Here is a 15210-nt window from a genome sequence, read left to right as displayed (position 1 = left end):
CCATGTGTCTATAACATGTTCATATTTTCTCTCAGCCATTTTTGTCATCTGCAGCCATTTCCTGCACTCACCAGAGACACCACTCTCACCCTCCCTCCCCACCTCCACTCTCACACTCTTCACATTTTGTCCCTTTTAGTTGCACTGTGATGGAAAATCCATGCCATTCACTTTGTTGTTGTTATTTGTAGTAGCTCATGTGTTGTCAGACATCTCCATATATAAAAGACACCTGGGTAGAATGTTCTGTCTGGCTTTCAAGACCCACTCACCCGTCGATAAATAAATCACATCTTGCAAAGCATGAGCAGTCCTTTCTTTTAATAATACTGCCATATGGTGCAGAAAACATAGCCGTTGTCATCTATTTGAACCCCTCTAATATGTATTGATCTGTACTCTTCGATGCCTACTGGATGTAACAATATGTGTCTTGTAATCTAACAATAGACCCTGCTGTTGAGATATTAGTTAAAACACACACTGATGTCTGCCACCCTCAAACAATCAATTTGAGAATCCATGCATGTACATACTGGCTTCTTCTCTGCTTTGGATTTTGTTCATTTTTTTTGTTTTATTACCGTGAAATTTGTTTTTGCAATTTTTGTACAGACAAAGCACTGTGTACCAAATCCCAGGGTTTCTGCTGATACCAAGTACTAATCCCATACCAGTTCTTTTTCCTAAATTTAAAATCTGTAAACCTCTCTGTGTAGAGCTTATTAAGATCATTCTTCCCTGGTAAAATAGCATGTAGCTGAGTCCCTGGTTAGCTCAGTCGGTAGAGCTGGCAACCCATATAAGGAGTTGCTGCAGCGGCCCAGGTTCGAATCCGACCTGCGGCCCTTTGCTGCGTGTCATCCCCTCTCTCTCTACCCACCTTTCCTGTCTCTTTAAATAATAAAGCCAACAAAAAAAAGGCTGTAACTACATATCATGTCTCTACTGTAAGATGCTCGTGCAGCATCTTTTAGCACTCTTTTCACCACTGGCTGAAGCAGCCTAAAATACTTTCCATGTTCTCTTGATGGTAATAATAAAACAGTTTGTTTGTTTGTAAAATGTATACAGATTTTTCAGGAGCCTGTGTTGAGTTTGCATCAACAGCAAACAGTAGCAATAGCAAGCTAACATAATTAATGGGAGCAGATCAAATATACAGTATTTATAAAAACAAGGGCAATGAGCCTGGTTCTTTCTCCAGGTAGCTAAAATTGCTAAAAATATATATGAATATTTGCATAAAAGACTTCATGCGATTAAAGCAACCAAAACCCTAAATACATGTAAGTAAAATAAAGCAGCAATGCTAGTGGCTCTGTGAGACTGTAGAGCTCATTGTAAAGAAAACCAACATTTATTCAAATAACAGTTTGTGTTTTGAAAATTTGAAATGAGCTGAGAGATGTAAGCAGTGTTCTATTTTCTGATAATTTAGGCATGTATAAGTATGTATAATACGGGTGGTACGGGATGTCATTTCAGAAGAGTCATTGTTTCCATTAATGTTTACTACTGTACCTACTGGTCATCCAAGCAGCAACCTCTGTGGCTGAAAATGAAGTCAACAAGGAGGTGCCAAAAACTGCAGTTCCTCTAATGACCACTTGAGGTTGGCTCCCGCAGTGAGTCAATCTCCATAAGGCCCTATATTCAAATTACAGCAGAGATAGACATGTTTACAGCCTGGTACAAAAAAATAGCTAATTCCCCTGTTCATGACAACTATATGAGGGGTGAATTTATATATAACTCCCTCATTTAAATTATATAAAGTTATGCATAATTAAGGGCTTGGCTGCTTTGAGTGACAGGTGGGCGCCGTTACAGGCCACTGTTTTCAGTAACCAGGCTTCATTCAGCCAGCCTCAGATCCACCCACACTCCACCTGTTTGCCCATTTTTGGATTAGCTGGGAACCGGCGGAGTCAGGTCTGATAAAATTGCGAAGGCCAGAGCCGACCACACTGAGCTTTACAACGGTTCTTCAGACACTTACGGGTGACGTCACAAGAGACTACGTCCATTTGAAGTCATACAGTCTATGTTATCAAATTAGTTTAGTGTGTTAGCATGCTAAATGCTAATTAGCACAAAGTATAAAGTACAGCTGAGGCTGATGGATTGTGATTGCTTTGGTGGTATTTGGTCTAAATGTTGACCTAATGGTGGTGCTAGATGAAAGTCCAAGGATCAAGAAAATTCATAAAGACCACAAATGTCTCCACCTAATTACACAACAATCAGCCCAACAGCTACAGACATATTTCACCCCAAACCATCAATGATAACTAGTACTAGAGAACATGTCAGTGGATCTACAAAGTCAGTAAGACTCATCATCTTGGGGCCATGACTGTCTGTAAAACATACCATGGCAAGCTATTTAGTTGTTCTTGGTATATTTCAGTCTGAAATGAAGTGGTGGATGGACTAACATTGCCATCCCTAGAGCCGTGCTGCTAGTGTGGCTAAAAAGCAGGTTCTGGCCATCTATCATAGTTGGTACCAAAGACCAGGGAAAAGCAGATGGCCAGTTCAGAACCTTCTTTTCACCAGTAAGTGCCAGCCTTCATAATTTAGGATTGGGCTTTGGCTTTCACAGGAATGGTCTTTAAGAGAATTTCTTAAATTGATTTACGCACATTAATTGGCAAAAGCATAACCCAAATGGACCTCCCTCACTTTATTTGAGCATTTGATTTCATTCTGTATTTCAAATTTAAACATGAATAAGTAATTCAGTGAAGTGGATACAGAGTGTTTCTATACTCATATTCAAAGTTCTACAGTAGACCTATAATACAGCTCTTTTCCTTCTGCTCTAGCTATAGTACTGTACATACTCTACCATGCTGCATATGTTTTGAGTTTGGCATCTGAGTCTAGGCTGTCTAAGAAAAAAACGAGACCATTCAGAGATAAGAGAACACTCCTCTTTCTCTCTGTCAACATGTAAGTCTTAAGTGAAGCCGAGTGCTAGCTGGGATTCCTGTCTGGTATCCTGTCTGACATGAAAGGCTGCTCGCTGGGACTGAGGAAGGAGCTCAGAGAGAAGTATTCCCGCCGGACCCTCCGGCAGATGGAACAAGAACACCTTGAAGGATGGGAGTGTCGCCGAGCCCGAGTGCTCGCTTTCTCCCCCGCAGATGAAACGTAACGCGGGGCTGTCTCAAATCTCCGGCAATCTGCGGATGTGAGCGACGTGGAGAGAGCACCTGGCTCTTCAAGGGAAGCAGCCGTTTGAGATGTGACAGAATGCCTTGTCAGATAGAATCACTGTAATGGAGAGATAATCCCACAGTCATCACTCAGAAAGGCATGTCTGCAGGGCATCTTGGAGGAATAACCAGATATGCTTTGCAACATTTAGACGGTAAACGTCACTGAAGCCGGTGTATTTATCACAGGCTCGAATCAAAACGATGTGATACTGGGAGGAGACAAATCTTGAAAGCACTTTGAATTTTGGTTGAAGTAATTCAGAAGTTCTAAATGTAGATCAATAGGCGATGTTCAGCTGATACTCTTGGCTGGTGAATAGTCCCTGAGTAGAACAGGATTGGTCCTTCTAGGCCTGTCAGATGACAGAGACAAGCCAGACAGAAGAGTTTGCAGCCACTGCTGTGTATGCAGAGATGTGCCTTTCGTCTCTTGTCACTCAAAGGCCCTTGGAGGAGTTTTGCTGCTCAGCCACCTTCCTTGACCTGTCACTCAGTCCTCTGACAGCTGGTAGGCCGCCCTCCTCCTCCCCATCCTTCCCCCTTTTCACTCCTTCACCCTCCCGGTCCCTCCCAGTCTTCCTTCTCGATCCCAGCATGCGGATCGGGGTCTCATTTTCATGTGTCAGGCGCCCCCGTCAGTGTGACAGCTCCCTGTCCGCCTGTCTCATTAGAAAACAGCCAGCTTGGTCTTGGAAGCAGCAGGAGAGGCGATTGGCGTTCAGCTCTCCCCAACCCGGGAACTGTGAGATCAGCTCTGCTAACACCAGTCAACCAGATCATCATCTGGCTTGATCTAACATCCACAGATACACTGATCCCCACACCCAGACTCCAGCTGATACATGGACACACACATGAATACGCAATCTTTTTCTCCCTTTTCCCAGGTTCAGTGCACTTTCATTTTAGTTACTCCATAGGCATAAGTGCAATTACAAAACTGAGTCAATGAATGGCATAGATAAAAGGCTGATTTTACTTTGCCAAAAACTGCTTCTGCTCTATCATCACCAATATTATTGATATTTGCCATTATCATTCTTAATGGCTTCTGACTTGCAGGTTGTATGAAAAAGTCATCCTCTCCTTAGCATGTGGGTTTTCGAATGTGTGTGTGATTTAGTGGTTCTAATTTGTCACTCTACAGTGTTTCAGGCACAGTGTACATTCAGCAAACAACTCCAGCAGGTCTGCATGCCAGTTACCTCCTCTCAGGGGATAACTCTTGATAGAGAGAAACAAAGGTGTTTACTTTTTAGACCTGAATATCAAATGGTCTTGAAGGACAAAAAAAACCTTTAAAAAAAATTAACATCAGACAGCTATGATTCCCATTCCTTTATTGTTTGTCCTTGAGTGTTAATTGTGCAACGTAGGGAGACATCCATTAGGCAGGCTCCCGTTTGATGTTTTCTGATGCGAGACCTAGATGTGAGACGGTGAATAGTTAAATTCTAATTGCGAGAGGAATTTGTATCGTTATAATTTGGGGAGGCTTTGTATTCCTCCCTTTTAATGAATGTAACATGGCCATCTAGGATAGGAAGGAGCAGAGATTTTGTGAGTTTATAATGAACTGTGAAAGGCTTTTGAATATGTATGAGGATGCAAGACCCTAGGCAAGATGTACACAAGCTCCCCTGATGGGTGTGAAGTTGATCATATCATTTCCTTCCAAAGAGCAAGCCTCATTTGGTACAGAGTTTAATCCAGGGCTCATTGCAACGTGGCACAGCTTTGTAAGAAGTGGAGCACGAGGAAGAGTTGTGGCACGATGGGGGGAATTCAGTGCGTTTGATTTCCGATACTGCTGCCTGAGATCAAGAGTTGTCTCAGTCATTTCATCTAAAAGTAAAAAGAATTAAATGTAGCTATTAAACTGGATGTCAATCCATACGCCACTGATTTTACCATCTTTGTTTTAGTATTTTTTTGCATTATTGCTCATAGGTTTTGCCCGTAGGCATAGACAGGTAAAGAAAGGTATGAGGTTGACTTCCATTTAAGTAGCCTACTTTTTACCCCATCATCCATCATTGCAGCAGGTGTAAAATTGTATTTTGAATAAACCCTGTGAACATTTTTCAGTTGAAATCAAATTGGTTCAAAACAGAAAGTGAGTGAAAGTAAAAGTCTGGAGCCTAAAACCACATCCAAATTTCTCAATTGAAAACCAGTATAACAATGAAACCTTGCCTCATGCAGGAGGTAAACCTCAGACACCCAGCAAGATATAGTTGAACCACTCAACCACAAGATCTTCAAATAGAGACTTTGTCGCATCTTATACTAAGCGTCTATACCATCGACATATATAAAGATGGATGACGTGACAGCTCTCTAAAAGGGAAGCCCCCTGGTGGCTGACAGCAGTAATTAAATGTCAAATATTTTTTTGTACAGTGATGTTTTCTGTCACTTTAAGTAGTTCTCATCACGCTGATGTATGTTCAAGTGTTCATTCGAAGCTATAAAAAGGGGGTTTTACATCATGATTGATAGCTGAGCCCTGTGCACAGTGTCAATCATGTGTAGGGGTGGGACTTTAACAGCGTGGTGCCAACCCTGATCACTACTGTGCAGACTCTGGCTCAGAATGGCGAAAGATGGTAGCGTACATATCCAGGATATTTTGGCTTAATTTTTTGTACAGTTGAGATGTCCATCTTTTGTATGTTAATAGTATATATATACTTTGACTTCGTAAGGCCTTTTTCCCAGAAAGCACTTTATGTCAGAAAACTCAAGACTATGTACTTGCAATGCCGCAAGTCTCGGTCCAGATGCATATACCTAGTATAGCAGTACCTAGCATATATCTGGAAGCAGTAACCAATATGCCTGATAAGCACTTGGACATGCGTGTTACAGGAAAGAAGACACAATTTTTGATTTTACATTAATGTACAGAGCTTCTTGTTGGCAGCCTATAGAATTCAATATTAACATTCAACATTAAATGCGTTGAAATTACGTCTTTATGTGGACCACATTTCTCCTACCAGTGTAATATGACTTACTATGACTTAATATATAACTTTCAATCTTAAATGTACTGAAGGAGGTCCTTGTACCCCACAGAGCAGCACTTGCACTAGGGCTTGTGGAGTAAAGGTGTGGGTCTAAGGTGAGACATTGTAAAGGGTGTGTGTATGTCTTTGAGTGTGTTTTCATGCATTTCTACAAAAATGAGATGGAAAGGCAATTCATTTAAAAAGAAGCCTATTGGGATCCTCATCGCTCTTGTTTACTGTTAAGATTGGTTTAAGGTTAAGAAATACGTTGGTTCTTGGGTTATGACTCAGATTAGGTGGCTGAGGGATGACATTTCACTTTAGAGTAAGGCTTTGGTTAGGATGAGTGTTTAAGGTAAGTGAATAAATATGACCAAAGAATTTATGTGTGTGTTTGTGTGTAAGTACACATAGTAGTACTCCACTTGATCCCAGTCTCTCTTCATCTGCCTTAAACCTGTGACCTGACATGGTGGCGGCCGCTGAGTGCTCTAAGTGATGACCCTTCAACCTGGAACATTTCAATTTCAACCTGTGACAGCTCCCTAGAGAATGATTTGAATGTCAAGTACACCCTCTAATCCAGGCGCCGTATGAAAATGTAATCAGACCGCTATCATCTCCCCGGCAGAGAGAAGGCTTGCTTGACTCTATGCAGCAGGCATTGGCGCTGGCCTCATTTCCCCTGCCAGCAGGTGTCCTCTCTGGATATAATAGGCTTTACATGTGTAATTAACACATGGCACTGCAGCCTGCGCCGGCCATAGCCTTGGCCCCGCTCCTGTCACCATGACTTTCTTTCTCTTTCTTTTTCTCAATTTATTTCTCTACCCTTTCCTCTTCCTCTTCATTATGAAACATAATGGCTTTTGGGCCAACTCTGGCTGTGGTGAAAGTGGGTGTGGAGACAAAGACAACACCTTGACGTCGAAAGCGAGGCACTTGGTAATGCAGGGATGCATCGGGTGGTGCACGGGAAGGTTCCGCAGTGTGGAAGGACACGGATGGAGTTAACAGCTTGCTGTGTGGGCCTGCTAATGCCTTAAAACCCCCCTCTCATGAAACCTGTAATTACCAGGGCTCCGTTAATCAAGAATGAAACAGAGGAGAAGCAGTGGGCTAATTGGGGCCGACGTGCTCTGTAATTAGAGTAATAGTCACACATTGGGATTTTATGAATGAATGACTTTGCCAGGTTTTTTTTACAGGGCTTCATTACATTGGTCAGAGCTACCAGCGCTATTTGCATCCATGTATATAAAGGATACAATATGTTACTGGTCATTTTTCTTGTCCAAACAGCAGATTTTCTCTCCAGGCCTCCTGACTAGGCCAGTGTTAATTATGTCTGTGGCCGAGGATGGGGGTGGTGGGGGCGGGGAGGGAAGTCCAATTATTTTTCTCTCCTTCTCCTTTTTTGCCCCAAACCTTTTTTCACCCATGTGCTGCTATAGCTGTCGGGGAAAGGAGGTTGGATTTATATGTTTGTGGAGCTTGATTTGCAGAGTGGAAGGAATTCATCATTTGCTTTATCATAAACACAAACTCCGACCTATTACTGATATGACAGCACTCCCACAATGAGCTGTTAAATAATTTCTTATAATCTGAGGGATAAAGCCAATCTTCCTAGTTCAGAGACACAAATAGTCTTGCATTTTCCTTTTATTACGCATTTTATTTTCCTGCTGGGGATGAAGCACAGACAGAAGGGAGAAACTGCACTTTGCAATTTTGAATATTTGCAGTCCAGGAGAGTGGTAATGGCTTGCTGTTTGAATTTTGGAGACTAACCTTCAGAAAACTTGTAATAAACATCAGAGATCTTAAGGCCTCAGTGTGCTTAAAAAAATTGTTTTGTATTAAGTTTACCATTTGGTTGTATCCCACTTCTTGCCTCTCTCTAATAATTCTTGGGGGTTTTGCATGTCTTTGCAGTCTTGACACAATGAAAACACTTCTTGTTCACTTGAAAAGTGATAAAGTAGCTGTGTGAGGAATGAAAACTATAGTAAGTTCAAATCCTTCTTTCACACTTCCAGACAACTGGTCAGTTGGAAATAGTTGGACACAGTCACTTAATTCTATTACTCTATCACTGTATAGAGGGTTTCAGACACTATTATGCAAACTTAGAAGCACTTAGTTTGAAGCATGCCTTAAAGTTGTAATCCTTGAGATTTTCATAAAATCCTATTTTTTTCTGTTGTTTATGAGCGGTGTGTTTCAATTGAATATCCATTCAAAGAATTTTGATTCTGTAATTACCTCTGTATAGCTGTTTCCATCAACATATTTTTAAGCACATTGCATTTGAAATGTTTGACAGAAACGACAAAATTTAAAGAAAAAATACAAACATTTAACAACCTTTATGCTCACTTGAGTTTTTCAGAAAAAGAGCTAATGTGCTTACTGGGAGATGGAAACACTCCGACAGTCTCCTGTGGCTCTATAACACATCCATGATTACTCCAAACAGAACTGAAGGAACCTTCCTTACATTAATAAACGAAAGAAACAGAAATGTCTTATTTCCATCCTGATTTCGGGTTTTAACTGTTTGAGATTTGATAGATGCCACCTACTGCTTATCTCAATGAACTAACTGCATAATGGTTGTAGATGGAAACAAGCATTCATTCACATTTTCTTTTGCAGATTCACTTGAAATTCAGTTAAAATTTGCAATACATTACGTTGAAAAGCTAATGTTAGTGGTATTAGTATTAAGAGGTAGTCATGATTGTTAATCAAAACTGCCTCTATAAAACATGACAATGGCCATTTTGGGCCTATTCTGGCAGCAGATCAGTTTTAAAGCTATAATATCTTACATTTCCTCATTAAAATGTCTATAAACACCAGACTTTTGTTATATATTATATTCTCTGCATATCTGATAAGTTCTGCTTTGTTGCAACCTCTTTTCTTAATTTGTGATGATAACATGAGCAGAATTGTTCATAAAAAATTTGAAGCTTTAAAGCTCACCATAGATTCCTGTATAAAAGGAGGAGGATGTTTCTAGGCTGTATACTAGCAGCTCTGGATCTCTTATTCCCAGGACAGTTTTGTTGACCACAGAGAAGAGAGAGCGTTGGCACCTCTCCTCGGTTTGGATGCTTCCCTGTCGAGAGGCCACAGCAGTGATTTATGGAAGCCATCTGAGGATGCAGGTCCACTACCTGTGGCTATTATCTTCTCCTCTATCTTGCCTCTCATTACCTCATTTGTCATGGCGTGGCACATCGCAACACCGTCCCCCATTAACCCACTTCAAAAGGGTGCTGGGTGGATCAAGTTCCTCCCTGTCCTCTCCTGTGACGGACTCAGATTGGAGCCGTAATCCCAGTGACACTGGCCCATTGGTCTCCACAGGAGTGGGTGACTATAGACGCAGGACTATGTATTTTGGTAGTAAAAGTCAACACACTAAAGAGTTACCAGAAGGATGACTCACCGGCACAATAAAGGAAGTGTGTGTGTTTTTTAACTTTAAAAGAGGGTGTTTGCTTCAGCAGAGGCTTTTAGCACACTTTTTTGATCGGTGCCATCCAGATGGAAGGCATTTGCTGTAATTAAATCTGAAACTTGCATGGAAAATAATATTACAACAGAATAAACAATATTATCCATATAATCAAGGATATTTAAACCTGCAACCAGCTCAGCTGCTGCTAACCCTGTCAAAACTGTAGAACTCTTAACATATACAGGCTGATTATCACTTATTTTGGTGTTTTAGCCAACATATGATTGATGATGTGTCATGTCTTAGATAGTTCCTGTCCATCCTGTCTGTCAGTACTTTCACTTTGTTTTTATCTCCTTACCTCCACAAGTCGACAGTGGGTTAGTTGGGCTATGTGCCTGCAAGTGGAGAAGCAAATGGCCTCGAGGGAGTTTAAAAACCAGTGTGAATTCTAAATAAATGCACCTGTGGATGTATAGATAATATGCGGCCTCACTTTCACCTGTCTATAGAACTGAAATTGAACATCGATCTGACTGGGTCTAAAAGAAATTCAATTATTTTAATTAATTGTCAGAATAATAACACAAAGAGTTCTTTAATTAATATGAAAATCATATTAAACTGCTGGAATCAATTATGACAATATCAAATACCGTTTCAGTTTTCACTCATCTAAAGGGACATTTCATCATATTTTTCAGCTTAGTGTCCCTAGGGTTACGTCCTTCACACCTCACACTTTATACCATGTCTGATGTTCAGCACCAATGCAGAAATTAGTGTGTGCTTTATATAACAAGGCGGAAAGTAAGGATGGGCATCTGACTTTCATGCAAAAGACTGGAGTTCATGTCCTGTCAAAGAGCTCATAGTACCCTATTACCCACTAGAACACTACGTTCTCTGAATGCTGGGCTACTTGTGGTTCCTATAGTCTCTAAAAGTAGAACAGGAGCCAGAGCCTTCAGTTACCAAGCTCCTCTCTTGTGGAACCAGCTTCCAGTTGTGGTTTGGGAGGCAGACACCCTCTCCACATTCAAGAGTAGGCTTAAGACATTCCTCTTTGATAAAGCTTATAGTTAGGGCTGGATCAGGTGAGTCCTGAACCATCCCTTAGTTATGCTGCTATAGGCCTAGACTATCGGGGGATTTCCCATAATGCACTGAGCTCCTCTCTTCCTCTCTCTTTCTGCACTCATTCATGTCCCATTAATGCATGTTACTAACTTCACTTCTTCCCCGGAGTTCTTGTGCTTTCTCGTCTCGCAGGTTCTCATGGATCCTGGTGGAGCCTCCTGTCATGGTCCTGCTTGACTGCCATTGCTAATATCACTGATATTATTGTTGTTATTATTATTATCATTATTATTATTACTACTACTACAGTTACTATTATTACTATTGTCACTGCTCATTGTCCCCCACCGTTGTTGTCGTCGTCGTCATCATCATCTTCTTCATGTTCATCATCATCAGTCACTACTATTAGTGTCGTTGTTGCTACTGTTGTTGCAACTTTGTCTCTGTCCCTGTCCTTCTGTCGTTACCTGTGTTCTCTCTCTCTCTCTCTCTCTCTCTCTCTCTCTCTCTCTCTCTCTCTCTCTCTCTCTCCACCCCAACTGGTCAGTGTTATGCACAGATATTGTGGACAGACAGAATTTTAAAAAGCATTGAACATAATCTGGGGATCACTGGGTTGTATTACAAGGCACTTTACAGATTAATTCCCAGCATGCTGTTCTGTTCCCTCTGTCTGTCCTTACTGTAGGTAGTCTGGAGCATTCCCCTGAGCAGTGTTTTAATGTGGAGCCTCTTCTCTCGATCAGGGACATCTTCAAAGCCGGTGTAATGACACGGTGTGCACACCTCTGCTTCCTGTTCCTCCTCGGCCAACAAAACAACAGGGATCTTACTCTACACATCCGCCTCCGGAGCCCTCGTCGCCCAGCACATGGACAGGGCACCTCAATGTGCCCCAGCCCCCCCTTCCTATTCTCCCACAGTCCCCTCCGTCTCACCCTGCTTTCTGTTTCCTCTCCATGCTCTCAGCAGTCAACATCCTCCATCAGGCACAGACTATTATGACTTTCATCTTTGCCTCATCATTTACTGGAGTGGTTTGTGCTATTTACACATAGCTAGCTAGTGTTTTAGCTTTACTTCGAATGGACGAGCCGGACTCTTTATGTATCTGAGTGCTGTTGTGTATCCGCAGATACACACCAGGACTTCGGTGCAGTATGCACTCTGCTGTTGGTTTAGCGGTACACTTATCAGTGCCACCTGCTCTTGGAGTAGCCTCTTAATTATCAGATCAAAGGCAGTGAAAAGGTGCTAAGTGGTTAGGAGCTGCAGCAGCACGCTACTGGCCTTTGATCCGCTCGGTCCCAGCCTCCCCGACAGCAGCCTGCCTTAAATTAAATATGGACAGACATCTCTCTTTGAGTTCAGCCCTTTTCCCCTCATAAGCTGTTGCATTTTTTTTACATTGCATTCTGTTTGATGTGAGTGACTGCTTAGGCTGACAATGGACGGCAGTGTGCTTAAAAAGGAGTGGCTGACTAATCGAGGGCCGGAGCCTCCTGCTGAGTTACCTGGAAAGGTCTCGGCTCACTCAAGCAGGCTGTTAAGAGTCGCCTATAATAAGCCTGTGTGTGTATGTGTTTCCCTCGTGTGTTTGATGTATTATTTGTGCACTGATTTATCTGATGTTAGAGTAAACACCAGACCTCATGCGTCCCGGGGCTGCAGACGCTTGAACACTCTCCCCTGTACGTGAGCGCTGGGTCTGGTCTGGTCTGGCCCCGGACTGTCCCGCCACTTCTGTCTTGCATTAGACCAGAGACTGTTTACGAGTGCAGTGGGCAGACTTAGCTGAAACAGTTGAGGTCTTGTGTCACCAGATGTTTTATAGGGCAGGCGGCATGGAGGAGGCAGGCAGTAAGCAAGGAGGCAGAGGGGGGCCGACGCTGGCTGGGCAGGCAGTCAGGTGCTCTGGGTGCCCTTTTATGGGCCAGTCCACTAATGAAAGTGGGGTTCTGGGACCACTGTGGAACATCAGAGGCCACTCCACCCCACCAGACCCTCACCTCCATCTACACAGGAATGTCATAAAGCTTTAAAAGACCCACTCCCCCCTTTCATTATTCACTTCCGCCTCCCCTTTCACTCGGCTGTCCCGTCCACTGATTGATTGGTTTCCATTTGTTGTCATGTTTTCAGATGGCTGCTGAAGTGTCGCCTTGACTTCATTTGGGAGTGCCACAGGATGGGAGCAATATGTTATTATTAGGCAGATGAAGTGTAAGATGTTCCCCAGAGGAACTGCAGTCAGACTGGTTTGATAAGGGAAGTGAACATGATAGATGTCATAGAGCCTGCCAGATGGAATTCTGGAGAGGCACCCATCACATATGGAACAGATAAAGGACGTGTTTCTGTGGTCAGCTGTGATGTTGACACTTCAGAGACTTGATGGTGTAAAGTTGCCACAAAAGGGATCTTGGTGCACTTTACCTCTGCCAGTCTCCTTCCATCTACTCATCAATCTATTTGTCCATCTACTCATCAATCTATTTGTCCATGGCTGAATCCAAATGTTCATATACAGTGTTGGTAAATGGTAAATGGACTGTACTTGTATAGAGCCTTTCTAGTCTTCTGACCACTCAAAGCGTTTTTACACTACATGCCCTTTCACACATTGATTCACACAGTGATGGCAGTCCATCGAACAGAAACTAACTCATTCATTAACATTTGTATGCAAAAGTTTGGGCACCCCATGACAAATAACACATTTTGGTGATATCGATAGCACAGTTACATTTTCATTCATAAATTGAATAAAAATATATATAAACATCTTGAAGCATGTGCAAAAGTTTGGGCACCCTGCAATGTGACAACTGTAGTAACACACCCTCTGGCAGATATCACAGCTTGCAAACGCTTTTTGTGAAAGCTAAAAGTCTATCAATTCTTATATTTGGGATTTGTCCCATTCTTCCTTGCAAAAGGCTTCTAGTTCTGCAATATTCTGCTCGCACAGTTGTTTTAAGATTACCCACAGAGTCATGGGACTGTGAGGGCCATTCCAAAATCTTCAGCTTGCGCCTCTTGGTGTAGACCATGGTGGATTTTGAGGTACGTTTAGGATCATTATCCTGTTGTAGATGTTCTCTCATCCTCTCAGCTTCAGCTTTTTTTTTTTTACAGACGGTGGGATGTTTGCTTCCAGAAATTTTTGGTATTTAGTGGAATCCATTTATCCCTCCACCTGGGAAATGCTGCAACAAAACCACACAGGTTTGAAGCATCAGAGTATTTGTAAAGCTTTGAAACTGGCACCAGCTGACATTTCCAAATGACAATTGTTGACCTGCCTCAGACTGATGGAGCTGATTAAGTTTTAACTCTTGGGGTGCCCAAACGTTTGCAAACAACTGTATGTGGATTTGCAGACTCTACCCTCATGGGCTTTGCTCATAATTCTGTCCATAATCCTGTGTGAGACCCCTTGCAACTTCAGTTGTGGATTTCTATTTAAAGTCCACAGTTTTCAATTCAGGGAAGTCCAAACAATTGGATTCAGTCTATCCATCCATCCATCTACACTCCAATCTTCAGACCAATCCCGACTCCCCATTTCCTGCTGACCTACACTCCCAGCTTCCTCTCCAACCCCCAAAACCCTCCTCTCCATCTTGCTGAGCAGCTTTGAACTCCTGCGTGGCTCACATGCCTCCTCACTCCCACACATTTCAGTCCCATGCATCACAGCAGCTTAACTCCCATGTAAATCAGCAGGTCGAGAAATACATCCTCTGCCAGGTGCATACACTTACCAGCACTGCTTTACGGGTGTTGAGGAAAAGAGGGCATGTGGTGAAAGACAGGGAGAGAATGTACATGCGTGCATATGTGTATTTGCTCCGCTTCCTCATGGGACCACAGTTACTGTGATACCACACCCCCCACCCCCTCCCCCGGAAGGCATTTGCAGGATCTGACTGGATTACACCCTGAGTCCTGCTTGCACGTTTTAGCCACAGTGCAACATGCATGACTGAAAGAAGACGGAGAAAACAACAAGGGGAGGGGGAGGTGAGGAGAAAGAGGAAGGGCAGGGAGAGGAGGAGGCTGCTGTTGGGCTAAAAAGGGACGCTGGGTAGCGGTGTGGAATAACGTCCCTGTTTACTTTCTGGGCTCTTTTCGTGTTAAACAGCAGCTAGCCAGGCGGCGCTGGGTGCTGGGAGGGGAGAGGACTTCATGTTGGGCTAGTGGAGGGGTGGGATGGGGGTAGCAGCTGATCTACTGAGGAGGAGGAGAGGGCAAGGATGGGGTTGCAAAGGAGGCAGGAGTAAGGATGAGAAGGAAAAAGAAAAGAGGATAAAAAGAAGACACAGAGAGTCAAGTCAAGGTCAAGTTTATAGTGAGAAAGACAGGCCTGCATTCACAGCACTCACAATCACCAAACTTAAATGCAAGA

General features: G+C 42.8%; 1 protein-coding gene and 1 long non-coding RNA gene across 2 annotated transcripts in view; one reads left to right on the top strand and one right to left on the bottom strand.

The window, feature by feature from the left end:
* Positions 1 to 15210, bottom strand: part of LOC127375919 (uncharacterized) — a 629637-nt gene that overhangs the window by 392542 nt on the left and 221885 nt on the right. The gene's annotated exons all lie outside the window — the stretch shown is intronic.
* The window catches only part of LOC127375966 (uncharacterized), a 38853-nt gene continuing 34233 nt past the window's right edge, over positions 10591 to 15210 (top strand). The window contains exon 1 of the long non-coding RNA XR_007887465.1: positions 10591 to 10988. This is a non-coding gene — a long non-coding RNA (uncharacterized LOC127375966). The remainder of the gene's footprint in view (positions 10989 to 15210) is intronic.

This window comes from Dicentrarchus labrax, unplaced genomic scaffold, assembly GCF_905237075.1.
Source record: "Dicentrarchus labrax unplaced genomic scaffold, dlabrax2021, whole genome shotgun sequence".
Classification (NCBI taxonomy): Eukaryota; Metazoa; Chordata; class Actinopteri; family Moronidae; genus Dicentrarchus; species Dicentrarchus labrax.
The sequence above is the reverse complement of the archived record's forward strand: the minus strand, read 5'-3'. Positions and strand labels throughout refer to the sequence as shown.